The following is a 25,110-nucleotide window of genomic DNA, read 5'->3' on the forward strand; positions in this document are numbered from 1 at the left end:
TTCCTCTCCTTCGCCGCTATCTTTCTATCACTGTCTTACTTAGTAACGTTACGTCTCGTCACGGCTACTCTTTCCTCAACGTCATCTCTCTCTCTCTCTCTCTCTCTCTCTCTCTTTCTTTCTAGGAGTTTCTCTCCGTTTACTCCTCCTCCGCTTGTTTTTTTCTTTTGTCCTCTCTGGCACTCGAAACCCTCGGGGTTATCTTCATCCGCTTTTTATTTGTACAGCACATTAGCTCGTCTTTTGCTGTTGTTATTTTTAACTCGTTATATTTTCTAATGCATCTTGTTTATTCATTCGAGAACAAACAACTTTTTTCGAAGTACAATGGATTTTTTTTGCACCATTTTAATTTGCATTTTTTCCATAATTTGCATAAGTTTCTCTTTGTATTTCTATTTTCTGCGCCCGCTTTTCATTTTTCCTTTTTTAATATAAGGAGATCTTTTCTTTTGTAATGTTTCTCGCGCTCGTTGTTTCTTTCTTCATGTGCGTGGACTTTGCTATTTCTTCATTCTTCTCCCTTCTCCCCCCGAGATCAATCTAATCGGCCAAATTTTCATTTTACGCAATCTCGCGAGCTAACTGCAACGATCGTGTCGCGCTTTGTGTGTATAGCCGAGGACACTCTTTGCCCAAGGGAATTCTGAAAGTATCGCTGATGCTTGCGCGATTTATACATGTAGCTTTGGCAAATAGCACTTTTTTTTTTGTCATGTTAGATAATCTACATCGTACATTTGCGGAGCAAGTGCCAACAGCTCCGACAATTGCATTCGAATCTACATTTTGAAAAGCGCTTGCGTCATTCGGCATTGAAACGTTCATGATGCAATGATATTACAGCTTGTATTATATAGAGTGTACGAAAAACAAATTTGATGAGAAAGAGAGAGAGCAACATTTTTTAAAATTTGGTGAAAAATGTTTTCTGTATTGATTAGATAACATATCGTACTTTATAAAGTTTCGACTTAATATCACGATGACTAAACGTCAACATATATCAAGTACTCTTTTCATCGAACACACTGTATATGCGATTGCCTAAGAACGTCACTGCGAGTCTTCAACTACCACTTGTTTGCTTCTGTTCAGAGGTGATCTAATACAGACCGTTTCTTGATTTTATCCTTCGCTTCGCATAGACTGGATCTATTCACATACACATACTTTCAAGATGTCAAGTACATAAATCAATTTGCTGTGAAATTGTGGCTCTATTGGCTGTATTGACGTTGAATGTGTCTCTCTTTACATCACGCTATTTTACAAAATTTATCAATCAGATTTTCGGTCGATTAATTCAAACTATAAATATATTTGATTAATTTCTTTTTTACATCGATTAAATAAATTTAACATTCATCGCTGCGTGTCAATTGGGGTTGTATAATGTGACATGAAAAAATGTGACGCGAAAAAATATGTGAATTTATATATCTCAATAATGATGTGTCCTTTTACTACGGTGACATATTGTCGACATTCACTTCGAAACTTCCTTTTACATTTCACTCCTATCATTGCCGTCATTTCGTTTTTACGCGTCGCGACATTCTCTTTGATCAATTTCTTTGACCCCGACGAAATCGCGGAATGAATATTGAAACGAGGAAAGACGTTTCTTGTTCATCGTCATGTCATAGATCGTTACGTCGAGTGTTACACGCTACGATCGAATATCTTGATAATCCGATTGATGGTGATAATAACGAGAGATACTTCATGCATAAAAATCCTCTAAACTTTTTCCCACAATTATAGAAAATTTATTTTACAATTGAAAAAAAAAATTACATTGAACAAAATATACTTTTAAGCTGCGAGAAAAGCGAAGGTCTATTCCGTGAAAAATTCGATTTTAATTAGCAAATGTCTGATTGCGTTATTAAAATAAATGTATAATAATTGCGTTAGTAAAATAAAACTGGAAAATAATTTTCGTTTTTTACTACATCTAGATATTTCAGTTATCGTTTGCCCGAGAGTACGACTCTCGAGAGACACTCTGTTCAAATCGACGACACGTCAGGGACATTCGCGAGCGTCAGATTTTTCAAACTACTCTATTATTCCAAACTACTCGGTATATATTTGCGCGCGAAGTATTTTTCCGATATATGTATAAGGTATCTACTTTTGCGCAAACACACCCCATGTCGCACAGTCGTCGTAAACTTATGGCAATTGCTCCCGACATGTCTCGCGCATCAGGAAGAAATATCCGAACGAAATTTCTCTGATGATATATATATATATATATAGTGGAAGAGATCAGATTTAATTTTATATGTTTTCGTTATCACAATAATTTAGATGACACTCGACGACGTCTGGAATTAATGATAAATGACGCATTTCGCATTTAGCTTCTTTCGCGATTAAATGATACATAGTCACAAAGTTATTCAGAATCATTAAATAAGAGTTATTTAAATATTCAGATGCTCGTAATACTCGTATTTTTTACATAATGTAGCTGTCATGTAATTTTATTATATATTTATTTTGTTTTAAATTTCGAAGTTTTTATTTGAATTTTTCACGTCTTCGAACTCGCGCGAAATCTTCTGTACATTTTATGTGACTTTTTTCAATCTTTATCTTTATTTTGAAAATTCTGCGAAAATTCTTATCACGTTACAACTCAAATGCCAAAGTATCAGACATTCGGCAAGAAGAAGCAGAACAAGCAAAGATCAGCGAACCATTTCCTGTATATGAGACATATAATAAAACGACGATGACAAATATTCTCCGCTTGTCAAAGTCTGCTGATCGAATGTGAAGGTCTTCCCGACTATCGTTCACATGTCCAATCTTGAAATCTCGCACCTCAATCGTTCGTTCGCGAATGACAACGCCAATATAAAGCTTTGAAATTGAAAATTTACAATATTGAAGGATTTCGCTCCGAAATATAAGGTCGAAACGAAGTTATTTTATAGGAAAATTCTTATCTCCTTTTCGATATACGGATATGAAACGGTCTTATGAATCATATTTTTGTCATTTTGAAGAATAAAATTTACGGAGACGCTCGCTCTTAAATCCAGCCATTTCATCAAAATACACTTTTTTCTATAACAGAATAAAATTGTTGAATATTTAACTGATGCTTTCTCTGATCTTTTCGTAATGCTATTATGTAGATAGACAATTTAGTTGACGGCAACTGACTAGTCTTAACTGATATTGACAGGAACGATTTCGTCAAATCGTATCTGCTCTATGCTGATTCAATGATACATGGATATTGCATGTCGAATCTCAATATTTCCGTTGCGTCTCAAACGCTTTCTTGAGCTGAATCGAAACGATGATTCGCTTTCTACAGATTCGGTTCGACGGCAAATCGTCAGAAACGCTGGCATGCAATGCGCTGGCAACAAACAAAACAGAGAAAACGGCATAATAAAGAGTTAATTTATTACTGCAAAAATTCCTAATTTATTGTTCCTATCAATTAAGAAATAATTTGGTATTAATATTTGTTATTGATATTAATGATTTAAATTTGGTATTTTTAAAATCTATTTGCAATATCTTTGAATAATTAATTAACAATTAATTTGTATTTTGTGTTTACAATTTTATAAATATTTTTGGAAGCGAGAGTGATGTTAAATCATCACTTCTATCTTTAATGTCATCATTTTTTGCTAATTGGTAGAGAAAATAAATTAACAACAAATTAGCAGTAAATTAGCACTTAATTATGCCGAATGCATCATCTGAATTTCATTCCTCGCGGTGCCAGATTAACGGAGATGAGAGACAGAACATAGAACTAATTTTGCGGTCGAGTGAAGATGAATGTGTTATACAGGGCTGATTGAGATATGGCCGACTCGAACGCACATACGTGCATACGCATAGGAGGATGCAATCTATCGATTTACCGTTATAAATTTGAATCGATAATTCTTCGTGCGTTGCATATCGGCAGCAGTGATTTACGGAATTATCGCTTCGTTTATCGTGTGGCTCTTGAAAAAATAATTTTCTATTTTTTGGCAAGAAACATTGCATGAAATGCGCTTTATATTGGGGACGTAGTGTAAAAAAAAATTGTTGTTTAAACAGTGTGTTTAATATTATATAAATGAAAAATAACTTTTCTCCAAATTAAAGAGAGAGAGAGAGAGAGAGAGAGAGAGAGAAATGTTTGCTGCATATACGAAATACACATGTAGGTATATGCGCGGCAAATGCACGTATTTATATTACACAAAATATATGCGCATATCAAGTTGGGAGGAGTATTGTCGATGGGGCAATGATGCAAGAGGCGAAGCGGAGAAATCACAAATTCGCGGAGAAAAATAAGCAACAGATGGTTGTCAGCAAATGTTTACGAAGAATTCCTGCGCGGATTCCTGACAAGTATATAAATATTCTTGTTATTATAAAGCGGGAACGTTTTATAATTTCTTCCTCGCACAATTCCCTATTCGCAAATATTCCCATGTCAATACTTTTCTGCCTTAATATAAACAATGCCACTAACAATATTTTACTCGATATTTTACTCGTGTCACATAAAAATTATTACGAAAATTTTGCGTAAAATATCGTGATGTGTAAAATATTGTAATAAACGCGTTTAAATTCACGCTCCTTCGCGTGAGTTAATTAATTTTTTTTTTTATCATCATTTTTGACAGTTTCCCAAGTCTTTTTAGAATTAGCGCGTAATCCCAGCGAGATGTTTCGAAGCAAACTGTCAGCCGAATGATGTATCGTGTGTCTAATTTGTTTGTTCAACTCCGCTTTCGATGGAACAGTGCTAATAGGTAAACATGCTTATTTCTCTCTGTCATTGTTCTTTGGCTTTGTACTTGTATTAAATCTGATACGATAACTTATTTTTTCATAATTGTTAGTAATATAATTTATATAATTGTTAATTAAATTAATAAAAAAAAGATTCCGGATCTGTGATTATACCGTTACTGTAAAGTAAGCATCATATCTCTCGCAAATGTAACCGTATTAGATGGATCCTTCTCTTTGCGGGGCTTAAACGCACACAAATGAAACGCGACGTGGGTGCTCCCTTCCGTGATTATTCGTTCGTATAATATTATTACACGCTGATTACCGTTGTATAACGTGATTATCTGCGTGTGGCCTTCGTTCGAGACGGATGTGTAATTATCATCGGTGGTGTAGGTGGCTCGTCAATTTCCCCACCTTTCTTCGTCTTGCTTTAAACGCTCCGGAGACTTAGATCTTGGATAAAAATATGACGCGTAACCTGACAACTATTTCTATTTTAAAGATAAAGAGACGTATATTTTTGTTCGTTTCCTTAGAAAAATATAAGTGATAACGTCTAGTATGAGTCGTTAGATAATGTTTTCTTTTTCTTAAAGTTTATCGATATTTTTATGGTGCAATGGATTTATATAGCGTGTTTTTTGTGCAAATTTTGATAACGATAATGTGATTGATGTAATTGTAAAAGTAATGATTAGAAAGTGACAATATATGAATTGTTTTATCAAAACGTTTAAATGCTAAAAGAATGTGATATATGAGATATCTAACGATATATATATATATATATATATATATAAGTTCATTAAAAAAAATAGAGATTGCATCGAGCGTTACGCAGGAATGTGACCTGCAAGTATTGCGTTTTTATCAGAAATCGTTGCTTATCGGATTATCGAATAATATCGTATCGAGATAGTTTGTATCGATTCAATCTACTAATGGTCTAGACGTCTAGACATCGGTAACACGAACCGAAAGTTCGCAGAGGTTTTTTTCCGCAAGCTTTCCAAGCATCTTGCGTTTCACTCTCATCCTAGACTTGTCTTTATTCAATAATGCCGCGTAATGGCATCTTATTTCCTCAAAACTGTTTACAGCACCCTGTAAGATCTATATAAACATACATACATACATTATATATATATATATATATATATATATATATATATATATAAAGTCTGTAATTTTATCTTTAGTTTTAATTCTTTGTATTAATAAATTTTTTATCTTCCTAATTTGATGGAATTCTGCAGAAAGCAATGAAAGTTTAAATTTTGTTATCTTTTTTTGGTAATTATTTCTTGAGATTCTACAGAAAAGGTGAGAGAAAGAGAGAAAAAGAAAAGGCGAGAGAGAGCGAGAGAGAGAGAGAGAGAGAGATAAACAGTTATTGAACTTTAATCGTCTCTAAAAATTAGAGATAAGCTGCTTAAATATTTGTTTTTTTCGCCTCGAATCTTATTAAATTCTATAGAAAATGACAAATGTTTGTCGAACTCGTCAAGTAGATGATAAAAAAAATATATACGAAGCGCACCAATGTACACGCGTATACCGCGTGGGAATATTTACAGCAACGAGAACATATACCCGTCATACTGATACGCTCCTCGCGCGATATCGATCGGCAGCGATCCGTGTCGATTAAATCTGCATAAAATCTCGTCGCGGAAAGATTCGCTCGACTCGAAATAATCCGCGGTTACGTTCCATCTCGGTGATATGTAAATGCGCATTATGTAAACCCTAATACACCGTACATTTGACGGAATTAAATCCCGCGACCACCGGTTATGACTCTCTCTCTCCAAGCGTTATTCGCCGACACTATCTGTGTCGATCGGTCGTGTTTTATAAGACAAAGGGAGATACTCGCGTGAATTAGCTCACCCTTATCTCCTTTTTTGCGCAGCGCGTAATCGTTGACGCGTAATGTACGAGTGGAAGGAAGAGAGAGAGCTAGGTGGAGGGAAGAGGAGAGTGGAAAAGAATTCTAATTAGCTATTGTTAATCACCCTCGCTCACGTCCGCTCGGTCGGACTGGATTTCAAGTAACCTTCCGTCGCTTTTATCCGCTCCTCGTCTATACGCGAGTGTGAACCATGACTAATTAAATGACAGCGGGAAACACACACTCGCATCTCTTTGGATCACGTTACGGCAATCCACTTCGACAAAATTGGAATCCATCGTAGAAAGGAGCCGGTAGATTAACTTTACATCCTGTTTCCGCCATCGCTTCGACGGAGCGTTTTACGTGCGTATTGGTTTCGCATCCTAATCATTTATAAATGCAATTGTATTTTAAATGTTAGCTCTCTTATCAATGTACAGTGAATATTTTGATTTCATGAATTCCTTCGTATCTATTCGAGAAGAAATATAGTTCTCGTTCTTAACAAGTTGCTAGTAAAACGAATTAATACTGATAAATTTCATCGATATTAAAAACATTAAAAATTTTTATTAATACATATTTTATATATATATGTATATTATTTTATTTTCTATTGCCGAATGTGTGCTTCGAAAATAATTTGTGTGTTATGTATATATTTCTCTCAACTATAGATTTTTTTATCAAACGTGAACGATCGATATACATATGTATTATACATCGAAGCATTTCTCTCTCGCGAAAATCATCTAGCTGTTTGTCCTCCGACGTTAGAACCAATCCGTTCAACAATGAAAGCTGTAAATCGACACGGACGGAGAGCAGGAAGTGTCGCGGTGGCGTTACGACAAGATTAATCGACTTGACACTTCCGCTATTAACGAGGGGACCTTCGTACGCGATCGTCAGTGTGTAACAGCCGTGCGAATGAAATGAAAATTCTCTTTGAGATATTAATTATTTTTCTGGATCGCGCCCCGAAAAATCGAGTTTTTAGCCGACGCGTTGCTTTTTATCCTTCGATAGATCGCGATAATGATACTTCATTGATAAAGTCGATGTTCACTCGTAAAATCATGCGTAACAAAAACAAGTTCGATTATCGTCAATTAATGCTATTTTTGAAAATTGCTTGATAAAGAGATATCAGATTTTGCGTTTACGAATATAAATTCTAATATGAGTGACGTGTGCTTGAGTCTTATTAAAAATTTATTATTGAAAGAAATTATACCATAATGTTTAAAAAAAAAAAAATTATTGATGCGGTTACTTGCGTATGCTATTATTTTATATGCGCGAAACTTCTTAAGGTCGAAGAATTTATGTCTAGATTAAATCTCACCTTACGTCAGAACGTGTCATAAAAAGGTTCATCCTCAGGGAAGGTTTTTAGTATCGTCTTTAGAGGAAGGAGGTTTCTCCTATCCTTCGTGCATAAAAGGCATAGAATTTTTCAAGACGGTTGGAGAAAAGATGGACCCGGTAAAAAAGGACGTCTGGAAAAACGAGGAAGGTTTCCGTCTGCAACGCGCAAACATTTAAAAGATAAAGGATACCCAGAATCACACGGGATGCATTATTTATCTATCTCTTTCTCTCGATAATTTTCCAAGTTATTTTTTTTTTTTTTTTTTTGCAATTTGTTGATGGCAAATTTAACAACCGATTATTTCGTAAATTCAACCGTTTTTTATTCTGAAAAATCATACAACGGGTAGAGAAATTAAGCTCGAGCTTCTTTGGAAGCGAAAAATCAAAATTGTAAAAATAATTTTATAAAAAAGTTATTAAATTGGTGAGATTGAGGAATTTGAATATACATATATTGAAGTATATAGATAATGCGTAAAGAAATATCTTTTTTCTGGAACGAGATTCCAAACAAAGAATAAGAATATATCTCTTTTTAAATATGAAGCTCGTATTATATTTCGCGCTAGTTCATACACAACGTGTATTCTTACTAAAAAAACAGCAATATGTGCATGTTTTATTATATAATATTTTCCACACGCCAACTCGACGAATTACAGCCGCGATCATGTATCTCTTCTTACATAATCCTGTTAGTTGGTAGAGCGAGGCAATTGCTCGTATAAATAGATCATAATTAGATGCAACTTATTGCGTTATCGTTGTTTTCATGCCACGAACGTTTTCAAATGCATATGGAGAGAATGAAAAATTTTTTTACACGAATATTTATTTTCGTCGATTATTCATCGCCGCAATGATGATGAGGAGACTTTTAAACGCGATCCGCGAATAGAATTGTCCATTAAATTCATTGCGTTTAAAACTCGTCGAGGCGAGTTTAGCCATCGGATTGAGACCGGTTTGCCGGAGTGATTTCATCGTCTCCTCCGCTCATAATTGAGCTTCGCTACCGGCTTTGCACATAGAGGTTCTTTGTTCTCTCCAAGCGCAGCCGTATTACACGTGTAAGCATATGTAGTGCAGCTACAGATTATAATTCTTTATTTAATTAACGATATATATTTTTCATCTTTGTGCGTGAATTTAACGAGTTGCACGCCTTTAACATAACTCATTATCCCAACATTAACTCAATAGCTCCTCGTTTTACGCGCGCGAGCATATACAAATACACACATGCATGCGGTCTCGTTTTTTCCGAAAAAGATTGTTTGTTAATTATTAATCGCCGCGCTGCGCCATGACAAATGAACAAAGGCGCGTTAACTCGATTTTGCGTGTCGACATATTTTTCATCGTGTTTCTCTTTTTTTTTTGTCCGTCCTCTCACGGATACGTGCGATTATCGCAGTAATGGGCGTTAAATAGATTCACTCAGCTAAGCAAAACTGTTCTAAGCCTGTATATAAATGAGCGCGTATAGCGTAAACGAGTCTCGAAACATCAAGTTTGTGCGGTGACATTGAAACCGTTGTCTTTCTCTTTAGTCTTGGCTTCAAGTATCCGTGATTCCGAGGAAAATTTCGAAAGGCCCCCTATACTTTGTTTTTTCTTTCTCAGTGACTTATTTACGCACATTTTTTTGACTACCAACTGGCAACTGTGATTTCGTGCATTTTGGAAAAGAGAATAGATGACGTCTCTATATCGATACGCCCGCTGAGCAGGTAGAAGTCCCCGTGATATTTTGAAGGATGCGCAAGCGGGGGTGCAAGCGGGAAAGAAAAGGATGGGAAAACAAGAAAATGGAGAGAAGGAAGGAATAAACTCTCCATCAGATGATTGAGATTTTCCTCGGTGCTTCACGGATTTCAATTTTAAAATCAAATTTTACGTTTTAATTGTTTTTAATATTTTACAGAATTATTTTATCCAGAGTTTCTTTGCAAGGAGCACGTGTATTGATATTCGAGATACATATGTTCCTAATTTCGTACTGTCAAAGAAATATGCTTATTATAATTAATTTTTATTGGTTTAATATTTAATATATTTTTTTATGTATATTAAGAAAGTAAATTTAAAAATATTTACAAAAAATTTAATGAAATTTATTTAATGAAATTTAATGGAAATATCAAAGAAATTTCTTCATTTTTCGTAAAAATTATTTTTTGAAATTTTTTAAAATAAATTGATATAGAGAGAGAATAATTAATAAATATTCTACGTCTGAAATATTTATTATAAAATTTAATATTTTAATGATCTAAATGAAATAGAGATAACTTTAGCGCAGTACCGTAAAAGATAAATTTATTTATACATATATATTTCTGTATTTATTAAATACTATTTATTATTTATTGTTATCATTAATGTTATCAATATACAAAGAGTTAGATTTTATCCAATGTATTATACATACTATATGTCAACGGAAGTTTCAACAAAGTGTCAACGGAGAAAATAGATCGTTATTCTTCTTAAAAAGTATCAAGTTTCCCCGACATATACATTTCATGAGAAGGGGATTAACTTTTTATCGAGTGTATTATGTGTTGTTCAAAGCATTCTATATATTCAGAACATATATTTTAGCAACACAATCTATATCATACTCTCCGCTTCCTAAAGAAAATATCGCTCAGTTGATTTATGTTTTGATATTTTTTTGGATATCAAAATATATACTTTGAAAAAAAAAATAATAGATGTAAAGGAATATTAATTTCATTGTCGACGAAGTGTGAGATTCTTCCATATCAAAATTATCATCTTTTCACGCAACTGTTGGATCGAAAGCACGATATTCACGGAAACTTATATCACGCAGGGAGATTAGTCCTTGTACTCGACTGTGAGTCATCGTAGCTTCTGAGAACAAAGGAACTTTGGAGGGTGTCTCGAGCCGAGCTGCTCGGATCATTATCCGGCTTTTAGTCGGAAAAACGCTTATAATTACCGAGTAGTCTATCTGCGATATTGTACAATCTATTTGAAGTGGCTGATGAAACGGATTTCCGCGTTGCATCAGACTACCGATAAACGTGTTGTTTACCGATCGTTAACAATGATTCTGTGCTGTGTCCGCCATCCTCCCTCGCGCTCCCCCTCCGCCCCCTTTTCCTTTCTTCTCAGCGTACAGAAACCTCTCACTCGACGAAACCTTGATAATTAGCATGTTTGAAATTCTATAAACACACAAACACGAAGTCGTGATGATTAATTCGTCGGCGCGCTTTCTCTTATCTATGATTTCTCGTTACTTGCAAATCCCACAAACATCTTTTATCAAAATTACGACATGATGATTGTTTTTTTTGGATTAGGAAAGATTGAATGTCCAGAAATTGAATTTCAGAGTGCGGATGAAGAATAAAGCCTCAATTTTTTTTTTATTTACACTTTTAAATTTTAATTTAATTACAAAAGTATTTAAAAATACTTTAATGTATCTAAAAATTCTAATCTAATTTTTGTTGAAGAGTGAACAGATTATGATTTGTCAAGCTAAAAATGTCTTAGTGTTCGTCGAGTCGTAATAACGCTCGTTCATCGTTTCGATCAGGGTGGCGAGGAGGGGAAGGAGGGGAGGGGGGGACATTCGAAGGGAACGGAGGGCGAGGCGTGTCTGCGGTTAACTGTTCTTAATCGTAGTCGTCCGGATAATTAGAGGGCTTGTAGAGGAGAATGACGAGAAGGACTTGGTGGAGAGCGAGCTCGATTCGAATACGAAAATGCCGAAAATGTACACGAACGTCTTTCGCATAATTTGCAAAAGCGCTGCGCCCTCGAATTACGATGTCTGGCAGTCTCATTCGCTTTATCAAGGATTAATGTCTAGATGTGTACTTCACGAGTCGTCCGTTAAATACTCTTGTAAAACACAATCACCAATATGCGCATTTTTTTTTTCCAACAACAAGGGGACGGCTCTTCGGCGGAGAGGAACGTTTTATTTGTTTGTGTGTCAACAATTCCTCCTACCGCTTTTCCTCCTGCATATCATTCTCCCAGATTGCATACCGCATAACGTGTGCCAGTCACGACTCGGGCCGCACCCGCAGGGCTTGGTAAGCGCCCTTTATGTTTCTTATACTAGGAGAGGAATGTCACCGTGCCTAACGCGATTTCGGTCGCGTACAAAGGAACGGAAACGAAGGGTGGCTGCTTGGCAGTCGTATCGGACATTGAATTTATTTTTTCTCTCTCCCTCTTTTTAACAGGACTCGCGTTAGCGGTGAAAATCACGCGGCTTTTATTCCACATGTCACATAGCATTCAAGTTGACGTTTATTCGATTTAATATCGAGAAAGTACTCTCGAGCGCTCTAGGTTTTCTCGATTTTTGAGAATTGCTGTAGGGAAGTCTTTCGGCAATGTGTAGGTAGCTCGATGCTTAATTTGATACTATCGGCGCTATTTAACATTTCTCTGGTTTTTAATAGCTCTAACTCTAACAGAAGCGTGTTATTTCGTCGTAAGGGTAAAGATAAATTATGATAGCAGGATAAATTATGATAGCAGATTCTGCTGTTTAACATCGACCATGGACGATTTATAAATCGTATCTAAGATAAGGACGGACTCGGATCAACGTAAAAGATCAATATCCCAGAATAATTTCTTATCGCCAGAGTGGAGAACAAAGAATATATTTTTCCGCAGATATCTTTGGAATTCTAAACAAAGAAAACGAGAGTTCTAAAATTAATTAAAATCATAAAAATTAGCGTTCTTAAAATTTTTATATTAAAAATTTGTATTAAAAATTTGCTATTGTTTCAAAATTAAAATATTATTTCGTTAACTGTAAAACAGTAGGGAATAATTTCGCACGAGATATCGTCAATACCAAACATTAAGAGCGACAATGTATTACTCGCACGAATTCGTAACGGAAACAATGGAGGGGAGGGAGAGGCTGGCGGAACAATGAAGCTTATTTATCACGCGCCTCTCTCTTCGTTGGCCAGGAAATGTTACAAGCCCCTGTTTACATTCGGAAGCGTAACGCGGGCCATAAGACCACTTCCCCTCTTTCCTCTGTCCCTCTCTCTTCCCTCATTTGGATTTTACGCGCCGTAAACGAAAGCAGACCGATTAAATTCCTTTTCCAGGTTGGCTGCCGGGGTGTTATTACCAAAGCGAGGTACGCAATTTCGGCCGCGTCCCCCTCTCCCCCCTCCCCTCTTTCGGGCTCCCCTTATTACATCGTTGACACATGAGCGACCATCACCCTCTCCCGATCCCGGTCGCGCTCCAAAGTGCTTGACTTTGTCCTTCGGTCGTGACGAAGGGACGCTCGAGATTTTACCTAACCGGTCCCTCCTCAGGGCCGACTTCCCTTTCTTTCTGTCCGTCGTACCGCAGGTACTAATCTGTCAGAAAATAAATTTGTCCCTCTCGCTCTCGAGTCCCACGATGATTCCTTGAGTGGATAACACCGCACCGAGTTTTATCGCATTGTATAGCACGAACGCCGTATTTCTTTATATATTCTTAGATTTCTTCTAGTAAGGTCCGATTTTATGGTCTAAACGATTGCGATAGATTTACTCGAGTAATACCTGAAGCGATTCATATGTCACATTTATTACGAATTATTCCATAACTACAGGATGCTCTTTTCGAGTATATAAGCTTTTTTAGATGCGTCTGGGGTTTTAGCTTCTTCTTCTTCTAAAATAGTAATAATCTTTATAGCGTTTTATATTCTGCGCGGCTGGAGACATCACGCATTTAAATAAATCCTTATAATCTACGAAGCATCTCACGTCATTAGAATTAGAAATAAATCTTCGACGGTCTAAAAGATCGGAGCAATATAATCTCCCGACTTTATCGCCGCTATTGTTTGATCGAATTTATAATAAACATCCTTCTATCTCGCGTCGCGCAAGTTATACCGGGTGTCGAGAACAATCTAAGATACAACGTATATATGCCCAGGCTATATATATATATAAATCCTTAGAGACATTCAGGGCCATAAGTTTTATAGCTCGACGGGAATATAATATGAGATCCGATTTAATTTCGTCAGGATTTCGCGCGCGCGCGCGCAATCCGACTAATTTATCGCGATATAAAACTCGTCCGCGCGCGCGGCTGCGTACGATCACGATAGATCATTGATCGTGCCGCAGTGAGGGGTGATCTCCCGTACGACGAGGGGGAAAGAAAAATACATTGTTGTTACAGCTCTGGTTTTACGACTCGACGTCCAACCACCGACGTTCTCGTCACCCTGTCCTATCCTCAACAACGCTTCCACGGAAAAGACACACGAGGAGACCAGCGGTCCGGATGGCTCTCACACAGGCGGGTTTCCCTTAATTTATCGGCGCATAAAAGTCAGAAAGTCGCAGTTACGAGCCGCCCGTCGACATTGATCCGCCGATGATGCCCCGCGCTCTTCTCTCGCTCCGGAAGCGAAAACGTATATACGCACGCACGCACGAGGGGAGAGAAATGCGGCGATTAGAATGCGATACTCGCAGCGTCTCTCTTCTCGTTGTCGCAACGTGGAAATCTCGCGGCTGCCAGTTTCATCGCCCGACCGATTGGACGGTTTTTATTTAGGGAGTCGCCAACGTTCTTAACTCTCTTACCCCGGTTGCATCGCCGGTTGCTTGGAACGGCTTTGCGTCGATTTCTTTTTAATTTTTTTCTTGCGAAAAAAAAATTTATTTCGGAATTTTAACACCTGGGATATACTATTTCAGAGTCATTTTTAATTTTAAATAATAGTAGCTGTATATACTATCATTATATATACATTTTTCTTAAGTTGCTTTGGTTGCAATTAAAGACATTTTAGAACGTTCAATATATTTCAACCCGCGACAGAATTAACGTAATTATTCACTCTGAAGGTTCATCGATTGTTATCAGACCAAGAAATTTCACGCGAATCAACAGGCATAACATCATCGTATATATGAATATATAAATCATTTAGTATACACACACACATATGCATAATTTTCGGCACATTATCTCGAGCAGACTGGCATAACTACCGTGCGCGAACAATAGAAAACTCATCGTGGATTTCATTGGCGATGTTCCTCTCTCTTCCCTCCCATTGCATCATTTTCCACCGGGGGTAGAGAGCGCAAGTTTTCTCGTTAAACCAGCCTTTTACGCGAGCGGCAAGGGTGGGCATTGTCGGAAGAAAATGGTACGGAGTGAAATTCCTAGGAGTCTCGCCGACAGGGCGCGGAAAATAAAGCCTGGAAAACTTGACAACGTAAACTCCTCCGCCGCCAACTCCGCTTTCCCATTCTCCCGCTGCTCTCTCATTCTCATTCTGTCTCCCTCTTTCTCTCTCTCTCTCTCTCTCTCTCTCCCCCGGTCTGTTTACGGATTCGTGAGACGCTTGTTTGCGCCGAATTGCACGAGTGGAAACCTCGAAGCGACGTGCAGATAACTCCGGGGCGTTCGTTAATCGAGTTGCAAGCTGCGCAGGACGGTCCTCTCCTTTTTCTCGAACACAGGATGTTTCGCGTCTGTCGAGGCAGTTATACGTTTTCCCCTTCGCGATTTCAAGTTAATCGCGAAAACGTGGCTCGCAGCTTTTTTTTTTTTTTCAAAGTTATGTAATTTTGATTTAAAAAAAAAGAATATTATTATATAGCGGGTGTTTTTATTAATCGATATAAACACACAACTGATAAGAAAGTCCATCATGTTTGCTAAATTTTGTTTGCTTGTCGTTAATATCTTCTTCAATAACAACTTGAGACGTGAGAATCGGACAAACGTATTTATCGCTAATTGTGCTGTAAGAATACGGCCTTTTATCAGTTATGATTATGTGTGTTTGTAAGGACCATTATTAGTTTTATCTCATATCGCACTCGTAATTGCTTTGTTTTTTTCTAAGATTCAATCTCTATTTCTTTTTCCCGTAGTTGAGAATGGAATTTGCTCTCTCTGTATGATTTTGTCTCGATATTACTTCGAACATCGAATCTTATGACGTTACATATATTAAGATATATCACTTTTTTTGTGCATCGTGCAGTTTGTCTGATTTACGTCAACGGAGCCTGGCCTAGCTTAGTCACGAGCAAGCGGTCTCTTATCATGTTTTCCACATAATTTCGGGACGATTATTTCTTTTTTTTTTTATGGAATTTGATTTCTTGGAATATTGCAACATGTTGCAGATGTATTTTTAAGATTGCTTGTCCATAATAAAATATGTAACATCAATAACATACATTATATATAATTTTAAAATATTGGGTAATAGATTTGATAATATTTTAATAAAAAGTCTATCAAAAATTGAAGTAACTTTTTCTCGACAAAAATATCGACGTATAAATAATTTTTAAATGTTAATTAAAAGAGGGAAATTTAATCATTAATTTTTTACTTTGAAAAAATTCTGATCTCCAATTTTATCAAGATATTTAATCTCAAAACTTTAGGAAACAAGTCTTGTGCTTTTAATTAAATTTTGATAGTTGAAAGATCATTCCAAAAAAAAAAATATTTTTTTTTTAAATATATATATATTCGGATGGAAATTTTTTTTTCTTGCTTTAAAGATAACGTTTCTTCTGAAACGTCGAAAAATCTGAAAATGTTAGATAATTTTAAGTGGATGATATACAAAAAAAAAAGAAGAAGAGAAAAGGAACCGTCGATTTCGTACATTTGCGCGAAATTTGCACAGATGCATCCCAAAATAATGCTGCACAGACAGCTGCATGACTCCTTGTCATCTTCGCGTTCATTTGCAAATTATATTATCAGGTGTTACAACAATGTTGCGGCTCATTATCAATGCCCAAGTGCAGCAATTAAACCGACGCGGCGTGAGAGACATTCGTAAACAGATTATAGATATTCGCGAGCTGCGTGTACTTGCAACGTTATGCAAGGAGTTATTTAAGATCTCAGGCTGCCGGGCTTTGTTAAAAAGTTATCTTCGATCACAAATGTTTCGCATATTAAGACATCCATGTGATTACGAATCTTTCGAGCATTTTTTTTTTCTGATTAAAAGATCTTTGTCAAAAGGTCGACTCCTCGCTGCTCGTAAACATCGCGAAAAAGTTTCTACGCTTGCAATTCTGGCAACATTATGCAACGATCGGTCATAAAGAAAGTTCCTTGAAAGAGGAAAAAAGCTATGACTAAGTGCCACGCGTTAAACGTGAATTTATAACGTCGCGTCATCTTTAATTATTACCAAATTTCGTGACTGCAAGAACATTTATTTAATTTTTTGCGTTTACTTTATCTTATCTTCCTTAATTTTATTCCATATAATTAAAAATTTTTTGCAGATTATTTATTACATTAATTCTCAATAAAATGCGAAAGATGTTTTTCTCAGGGATCGTACGACGAGGATGATCGAACAAAACATCGCGGTCGGCCATACGATAATAACACTTTTTGTTAGCGCGTGTCCAATAAGAAGTACATTTATTTTTTGACGTTCCATTCGTGCGCGACTTCTGTCGTCAATAGAGATACGGGCGATAGTAATAGTATGCGCACGGCGAGATAATATGTCCGACGCGTTTTTGCGAAACGCGACGAGTGAACGGTCAGCAACTCGTGCATCGAGTTGACACGGATATCTCTCACTTTATCAGGGGTCGGCGTGTGCATTGTCGATGCAAATGTCCGCCGGAGGAAACCACGTTGGCGGATCTCCTCCATACCTGCTTCATGATGCCTGCAATCTCGCGGAATTATTTTATACCGTTACGAGCGTGCTGGATCTCTCCTCCGCACTACGGTGCATACCTTTGTTTTTTTTATTTTTCAAATTTATATAGCAGGAAGCTCGAGTTGCGCGCCCATAATGATAATGGAGATCGTTATTGCGCAATTTTGAGAATTTTTATATCCGTAAAACGAATTTTATTTATTTTTTTATCGCGCGATATTATCGAAAATAAATCGCTTTAAATCTTCGGTAATGATACAGGATCAAGCGACGTGACAAGCTTTATATAAAAATCAGCTGGTAAATTGTCACACAAGACTCGCAAATCTTATCCGGAAATCTCTCGTCGGACGTGCTTTTAATAGGAATATCTCGAGGACTAACGATAAGACTAATTTTTCTCAGGTGATATAAAAAAAGAAGGCTTAATTTTTTTTATACGACAGCGATGTTGTTTTTACTTTGCAAGAATCTTATTTAATTCTGTAAATTAGCAAAAGAAATCTTGGAGGCGCCGGGTATCGATCCCGGTACCTCTCGCATGCTAAGCGAGCGCTCTACCATCTGAGCTACGCCCCCCTCGATATAAAAGAGAGGTAAGAGTGTAAGATTTTCAGCATTCAACAACGCGCAACGACACACTTTCTTACATCTCTCGAATTGAAGTGAGCCCGCCATGTGTAGCACATATCGATAAATACAGTAGATTTCATTCGGTGACATGACGTTTAATCTCTATCGACTCATGTTTTTGTTTTTGATCCAATGTGTTCTTTTGCATCTCTCTTTTGCTGGAGAATCGTGTGCGAGTAAACAATATGTCAAAAACAACATGCTATCGAATCGATAAGAGGACAACGCGTTACTTTATCAGAAATATTGGTCATAAATATTTATCATAATACGTACATGGAACTGTATTGTCTTTCTTCTGTCACTTAATGGACTTGTCACATAGTTTTTGAACTAGTCATTGAATGATGAATCACCTGTAATACATGTCAGATCGTTGCACTTGCAATTAACCATGCTTCGCGGCGTAAAGTTGACGCAACAAGCTTACAATTGTATTTTATTGCAGTGTGAATCAGTTCGACTTTCTTTTCACAACGCGTTTTAATTGCATCTAATGAAACGATGAAAAAGAGCATCGACTTTTTATCAATTTGACGCTCTTTCGTAAAAGTGATGTACATATTTCTAGTTCAAAGATTTCTAGTTCTATTTTTAAATTTAATTTTTTCACGTTTATGGATTCTAAATGATTTCTGAAAGATTGAACTTTCCTCTCTATTTCAATAATAAAGGAACAGTTTCCTATTTTGAAGTTTAAAAGAGAAGCTTTGGGCATAACTATGTATTAAATAGGGAGCAATTTTTTCAAAGTACCAAAATAGATGATAAATTAAAAATTGAGATGGAAAATAGGAGAAAAATTTCAACTCGGGATGGCTTTCCGTTATAAAATTATGCATTTTTTTCAAGCTTTTCCTTTCTACTATATTTTGCTCTCTCAATCTATTTTTTATCGATGTGATTACGTAACAATACATTTATTTCAAATGGGAATGAAAATCAGACTTGTTAATAGCAGAGAAATAAAGATCGTCGAACGACACGTGGCTCTTAGACTGTAAAAATGATTATTGCCGTGATAATATATGATGAAGTAAAACATACCGCATGAAACGATTCATCTAATCGCTTGATTCGACCTTACGTTTTTTTAAAAGCAAATACATTTTTCTTTCTATACAAAGAATTCACACCCACATTAATTTTTTAAGTTATTAATACTGATTTTTTTTTAACATCAAATGAGGAAGAATAAATGTTTATTACAATTTATTAGCAGAATAATTTATAAATTTTTTTTATTAAATTAAAAAAAGAGTGAGAGTGATGTGATAGGTGACTCGCAATGGTTCTTCCGATAAAAATAAATCTCGTGTCACGTGAAAACGCGAGATCCATCAATCCTCACTCGCGACACTTCCCGTGCTCTCTCGTTCTCCCCTTTTATGGAGAGCAAAAAGGAGAAACGACGCTACATGGCGCTAACGAACCTTTGTTCGCGATTTTACGATTCCGGTAAATAGCCGGTTCTACGAGCGCAGCGTGACGTTGCTGCGGCTGTAACAAAGAGACGCAACAACCGCGTTTTCCGGCGCGTCGTCGAAAATTGCACATTTCTCTATCTCGCTCACCCTCGCACATTTCTCTTTCGGAAAAATCTGAAACGACTGTAATACGGGCCTTCTATGCAGAAGTTCGCTTTGCTTTTCCTCGCGCGTGTCTCCGCCACGTGTGCCTGTCATGTGCATGCTTCACATCGCAACAGCGATTCCCAAATAGTGCAAGAGCCTTTTAATCAGAATAATCAAATAAAAGCGTCACCTTATACTTTATGTAAGCGGTAGTACTTTTTGATTTTTTTTTTCTTTTTTTCAATTTAATCTCGTCTTTCTAATTTTATCTCATTTGCCATTTTATTGATTCGTATTTATTACTTCACTTCTTTTTTGTTTCTTTTTTTATTTTTTGTACATATTATTCAATATGCGTGATATTGCGAATTTTTTACATTTGATTTATTTATTTAACAATACGCCTGATGCGACATGGGATTCTCAAAATAATCGATATTATCATCAAGAAGAAAGACGTGATATTGGATATTGATACGATATCGCTTGACCCATATCACGCGTTTCGATAAAATGCAAATCATTCAAGTCTGCACTGAATAATTCACATTATAAATGCATGTCTGTCTAATGTTTTTCGCTTTAATATTAATGGGAAGCCAGTATAATCGTTACGCGTACGTTTCACTTTATATCGCAAAGCTGCGCCCCGAGAGAAACGCCCGTTCGACAGTGACAAATATCGGCATCGGCATCAATTTTTGCTTAAAACTTGTTTAGCATCATCGTAGAAGATTTATTTGCGCTATCCTGCGGCGTAAACAGGATGTACCCCAGAATCTCCGATCTCTGATTTTAATGAAAGATTCCGCGGCAAGTCCGGCAAACAAAGGAGTGAGTAGTAGTTTGTGTATCGATTTACTCGACGCTCTCTTCCCCTCCCCCCCCCCTCCTCACCCCCTTTTCCCCTCTTCAATCTCGTGTAAGCTTTTTCCAACCAAGTAGGCGTCATAAAAATTACGTAACCCTCCGTGCCGAGGATGAACGATTTTAGGGAGCTTTTATGCCCGATGGTTTTTATGAGCCAGTTTTATATCGAGAACCATTTCGTATTATACATTTTTTTATCCAATAAAATGTATTGCCGCAACGTACGAGTTTATTTTGACGAGTTTATCGTGAGGACAAGAGAAGCGTGTGCAAAGATATATCAAAGGCATAAAAATATTATGGGCTGGTCTTTGGTCAAGAGACTCTTGGAAGGACAACAAAGATATATCTTTTGTATATATTTCTGTGTAAAATATTATCTTACTTTCTTTTGGCGAAATATTAATTTTTAAATATTTATTTATTTTTATCGAAATTTTATCTTGAATTTGTTATATATTTGCATTAAAAAAGATGTATTTTAAAAGGATTAAGATATAAATTTTAAAAAATTATATAATTTTGATGCCTCTTTTTATGAGGCTTTTTATTTTGATATTTTGGCGTTGATTGTAATTTAAGATGACAAATAATAGCATTATTAATAAAACAGCAATATATGTTTAAATAATAAATATTGTTTAGATTTAAGCTTATAACATGTTGTGATTATTATTTCAAATATATTTTATATTTAAACATATAAGTAATGAATTGTTGCATATACATATATGAATATTTTTCTCTCTTCCTCTGTATACAATATGCTATTCTTATTTTTAACGATAGATTCTTTGAGTAATTCATATATTTTTTTTTTCTTTTTATGTAAATGATCATCCGACTCTATCTATACAAATTTTACTCAGGATCCCATTTAAGAACATCTGTGCGAATAGCCTTGTGCAAAGTAGTCTGATCCTCGCTTAGCGATCCGGGTCGGCAGACGTGCTGGCATTGTTACGCAAAGTTTTACAGCCGACGTGACTCATTGTCGTTCTTAAACAATTTATGTCGGTGGCTCCGAAGGCGGCTTTTAGCAGAAGATTACGCGCAAGGACATCGAGGGACAGAAGATATAGATAGACTGCGTAACTATGTCTACAAAGTGCAACAATACGGTGATTCATGTCACTCTTGATACCGGCATATTTATAAGAATTGCAAGCATATTCTTGCACGTTCATAACAAGCTTCTTGCATTAAATATATTTAATATCGAGAAGTAGCGTGGCCGCTATTTTGGAAGACCACGACATTCTTTATGCTACATCGGCTATATATATATATATATATATATATATATATATATATATATATATATATATTTAATCCCACATGGGATTTCATAATTGATACATATTCGTCCAAGTAAGACTTTTTTTGAATGAATTTTAAGCGGAGCTTTTTTCTTATTTTTTAAATATAATATTTGTCGACTTAAAACGCGAGAGAAAATTATTTTTGTTGATATTATAAGATTAGTTTAATTTTTAACTTCTCTCTAAAATCCGAAATTTGTGCTTGGATATTATTTGGCAGCGTCGAATAACTTTATATTTTGATAACGTGATTCACTCATGCTAGTTACTGGTTAGCTGACAGCATTTTCGGCATGTGATGGAACATCTTGATTATGCAAATGCGTTCGGAACGAAAAATAGCGAGTGGTTTCACTCGATGTACATCGTGAGTAACACACGCGATAAAACATGATTAAATATACATTCTGTGTGATAAAAGTACATTTTCGCAAGATGGTCCTTTGTGCGTATGAATTATCTGTTAATTCTACTGGAAATGTTCCCGGCACACCTAAAATTTGCAATTTCATTACATTGGTGATTCATTCAAACACATGCGAGATACAATTCAATGAATTTTGAAAAACTGAAAGATTTCGTTATGACAATACACTCGAATCGTGATGATATCATTCCTAGCATAATTAGACCTTTATAGCTTATTAATTACGTCTTTTATTAGCAATTATCTTTAATTGAATATATATATATATATATATATATATATATATATATATATATATATTATTTACTCTAAGAGGGGTTCTAATTTTCTTGGCTGGAGGATATTCGATATCCTTGGCGGTACATATATATATATATAGGCCTGCGTATTAGGAACCCACTGACCGAAAGACCGATTGAACGAACTCTGGCTTCTTCCATTTAAGCATCGCGCAAGGTAAAAGCAATTTTCGTCATTCGAGCGTATAGCCGGTTATTACTCATCACGAGTTACGGTAGACAAAACTTTCCATTGATTTAGTAGCAGCTAACCGTGTAGTATCCTGAATAGTAGGCTGCTCCCTGCTCCGTTATAACGGAACGGTAAAAGAGAGAAAGAGACAGAAAAGGTGAGAGAGAGGGAGAAGGCGAGAGAAGTATAAAACGAGTGTATTGAGAAGACACAGAGTATATCGAGAAGGCGGATATGAAAATAGGGAAATGGTAAGAGCAAACTAATGATGCGAGAAAGAAAGTAGAATAAAAGGCGAATAGGAGAGAAAGAGTGTGCATATGTGTGTGTATGAATCGTGCCGTGCTTAGAGAAGAGAAGCTTATAGTGGGATAAATTGATATGGAGCGATGTTTTGACAGCCTGAAGACAGCGATGATCGACTGACAGTTAAAATACGAAGGAAAGAGAAATATAGGAGTGCCTTTTTTCTCAGAGATATTGATCACATTTGATTCGATGATCGTATGATATTTTTAAATCCTCTTTGTGGTATTATTGAGAATAGAGATACATCTATTAAAAAAAGCGCTTTGTAAATTTGCGAGAACGGTACATCCATTCATCTCTTACAATCAAGGCGAAAGACTTCACATTTATATCTATCTATTTTTTTTTTTTATAAACATTATAATAAATTTGGTCTTTGCAAAGGATCGTAAAACTCTGTTACAAAAGCATGGAATGAAAATAAAAGATGATGATTTTAATCAGTTGATTATCATAAATCATCATAACCGTCCCGCAATTATACGTAAAAAAAAGAGAAGGAACAACGATTCGCTCATGGAATGTCAAATACCGTAAGTCGTAAGCCAGAATAATAACGCAAGTCAAGAGAAATAGAAACAATGGCGGATTCTTCAACGGATCGACGAGTCTCAGCCCCCGTCATTCGTAAGGGATGAAATCGAGCGAAGAAAACGGTAGGGAAGGTGGCGGGCAAGGGAGGACGGGACGCATTGCCGTAAGTGCACAGAGGCAAGATGATGGAACGTTCGAGGAAGCGGGAGAGATGATCGAGCAATCGAGCTCGATAGAGGTAGAGAGAAACACGTACATGTAGCGATTGTGGGGGAGGGGGGCTAATGGGGAACAGGGATATCCAAGTGACGGGCCTGGTAATATCGTATGGCAGTGCCGTAACGAGAGCCGCTTTTCCGAGCGTTGACCCTTTCGGTCTTCCAATACTAACCTCGCCCAAGAGCCTGTATCCGCCTCCTCCCGGGAATACGAAATAATAGAAACTTCACAGCGCGCTTGAGAGAAAAAGAGAGAGGGAGAGAGAGAGAGAGAGAGATGCCTCGTCTTCGCGGAAATCATGATTGATCGGGAGAGTTCACACGAAACTCGACTAAAATATCTATTTCATCTACGAATGTTGAAGACTTATTGTTAGAATAAATTCGAACACGTACAAACATTGACGCATATAGGTAATGTACATATTAACTGATATAGAAAAATACACGAAAAAAAGTAGAGGGTTTAATAAAAAAAAAAAAGACAGAACCGCGTTATTAATTTAATAATTTAATTGAATAAAAATGTTGCAGTTATTATTTACAATTAAATCTATATTCGTCTCATCTATATATTTAAGTTTATAAGAATCTATATTAAATCTAGTAATACATAGATTCAAAGTCCGAGTCTATGTATCTTATATAATATCGATTACTCTCTATCTCTCGAGATGGGAAAAAATTTGACACAATCTTGACTCGAATACATATATAACTCTGAACTCGCGGAACACTTTCTGTTGCTTTCTTTCAGCTAATCTATCTATTTATACAATAATCTAGCCTGTCAATTCGCGCATAAAACACGTTTCCTGGAGTTCGATACCTGTTTCTGCGGCGGACAAGTTAGGAAAGAAACTGTTACCGTTGTTGTGTTTCGTTATGACGTATTGACGTGTTTTTTTCGACAGCGGGAAAAAGATCTGCGTTTCGTATGTTAACCTTTGCATGCATAAAAGATGAGTCTTTGAAAGACTACAA

General features: G+C 36.2%; 1 protein-coding gene and 1 non-coding gene across 2 annotated transcripts in view; one reads left to right on the forward strand and one right to left on the reverse strand.

The window, feature by feature from the left end:
• Positions 1-25,110, forward strand: part of LOC126856900 (sestrin homolog) — a 172,542-nt gene that overhangs the window by 106,168 nt on the left and 41,264 nt on the right. The gene's annotated exons all lie outside the window — the stretch shown is intronic.
• Positions 18,275-18,347, reverse strand: Trnaa-agc (transfer RNA alanine (anticodon AGC)). Its single transcript has one exon. It is a non-coding gene; the product is annotated as a tRNA-Ala (tRNA).

Source organism: Cataglyphis hispanica, chromosome 20, assembly GCF_021464435.1.
Source record: "Cataglyphis hispanica isolate Lineage 1 chromosome 20, ULB_Chis1_1.0, whole genome shotgun sequence".
Taxonomy (NCBI): Eukaryota; Metazoa; Arthropoda; class Insecta; order Hymenoptera; family Formicidae; genus Cataglyphis; species Cataglyphis hispanica.